We start from the raw sequence: 1,916 nt of genomic DNA on the forward strand, positions 1-1,916 counted from the left end.
TATACATGATTAGTGGTGTGATTTTAACCATCTTGCATCGCCATATGTAATCTTGATAGATAACTTGTTCTTCAACCGTTATGTTTTCAAATTCTATAGACATATAGGGTCTCAGCATAATTGGTGTCTGTTTACCTTCTATCTTAATTGTGGATGTGTAGCAGTATGGTGCACGTATAACGACAGTTAGCGTGTATCAGTTTCGTGTTATCTGATTAGTTATCAACCGTCACATATCGATAAGGCATAGCTCTGAAGGAAGTATATAATGAAGTTAGAATCCCATGTTTTATTCTCAATAGTAATTCCATTTTAATTCTCTTAGTTATAATTCGACTTAATTAGTTAATTTAGATAAAACCAACCAAATTGTTATTTTTCTAAGCATTGAATAATAATCATACATTGGTGCATAAGTGCATATTTCTGAATACACCAGTCTCTGTGGGAACGAACTTGACTTATATTCTATATTACTTGTGACCACGTACGCTTGCGTGATTTTGTGCGAACAAGTTTTTGGCGCCGCTGCCGGGGACTCGGTGTTTACTTTAGTTTATGTGCTTGTCATTAGTGGTCGTTAAATTTCAGTGACTTGGATTCTTTTCTCACTTTAGTTCGTTTTGTGTGTTTCAGGTACTTGAGTGACGTGTATGCGAACACGTTCTCAGGCTCGTAAGGAAGCATTGGTTATGGAAGAAACGATAGTGAACACTACAATGGGTGATCGACCACCAGCGAATGATACTAAAGCTCTTAAGGCTTTCTCTGAGCCTAAAATCAATGATATTCAGTCGAGCATTGTCAGGCCAGCGATCGAAGCCAACACTTTTGAGATCAAACCGAGCACTATTCAGATGGTACAGAACTCAGTGCAGTTTGGGGGTTCTCCGACAGAGGATTCTAATATGCATATTAGGGATTTCATTGAGATCTGTGACACTTTCAAGTTCAATGGGGTTACTGATGAGGCCATCAAATTGAGGCTATTCCCATTTTCTCCGAGGGATAAAGCTAAAGGATGGTTGCATTCTCTTCCTGCAGGATCTATTACGACATGGGAGGATCTGGCTCAGAAATTTCTCACTAAGTTCTTCCCTATGGCTAAAACAGCTGCAATCAGGAATGCTATCACTCAATTCTCTCAGCTGTCTGGTGAAACTTTATGTGAAGCTTGGGAACGCTACAAGGAGATGCTTCGAAAGTGCCCACATCATGGGATGCCTGATTGGATGGTTATTAATTGCTTTTATAATGGGTTGGGTCCTCAATCGAGGCCAATGCTCGATGCTGCATCAGGTGGAGCTCTATGGGCTAAGAGCTATGATGAGGCTTATGAGTTGATCGAGATGATGGCTGCGAATGAATATCAGAATCCTACTCAGCGTCTTCATCAGGGCAAAGCAGCAGGAATTCTAGATGTTGATGCTACTTCAGCCATAGCTGCTCAGCTTAAGGCTCTTACTATGAAGGTGGATTCTTTGGCAAATCTAGGAAATCAACAGCCACCTTCATTCTGCGAGCTCTGTGCTGGAGCACATTCTTCGGATCAGTGTGCTATATCGAGCGAATCCGCTCAATTTGTGAGCAACTTTCAGAGGTCGCAACATCCAGCTCTGGCCACTTATCATCCAAATAATCGGAATCATCCGAATTTCAGCTGGAGCAATAATCAGAACTATATGCCACAACAGCAGCAACAGTTTCAGCAGCAAGGAGCTAGACCTTTTAACCCTTTTGGTTTTCAACAACAGTTTGCACCGAGGCAGCAATTCCATCCACCTGGATTCCCGCAACAAAATCATGGGGTGGCTGGACAATCTTCCAATGGGAGATCGGAATTGGAAGAATTAAGACTAATGGTTAAAAGCCAATCGGTGTCGATCAAGACTTTGGAGAATCAGATTGGGCAGATT

General features: G+C 41.5%; 1 non-coding gene across 1 annotated transcript; it reads right to left on the reverse strand.

Moving 5' to 3' along the window:
• Positions 1-1,115: 1,115 nt before the first annotated feature.
• LOC135152521 (small nucleolar RNA R71) lies at positions 1,116-1,222 on the reverse strand. Its single transcript, XR_010291696.1, has one exon. It is a non-coding gene; the product is annotated as a small nucleolar RNA R71 (small nucleolar RNA).
• Between the last annotated feature and the right edge of the window lie 694 nt (positions 1,223-1,916).

This window comes from Daucus carota, chromosome 4, assembly GCF_001625215.2.
Source record: "Daucus carota subsp. sativus chromosome 4, DH1 v3.0, whole genome shotgun sequence".
NCBI classification, from domain to species: Eukaryota; Viridiplantae; Streptophyta; class Magnoliopsida; order Apiales; family Apiaceae; genus Daucus; species Daucus carota.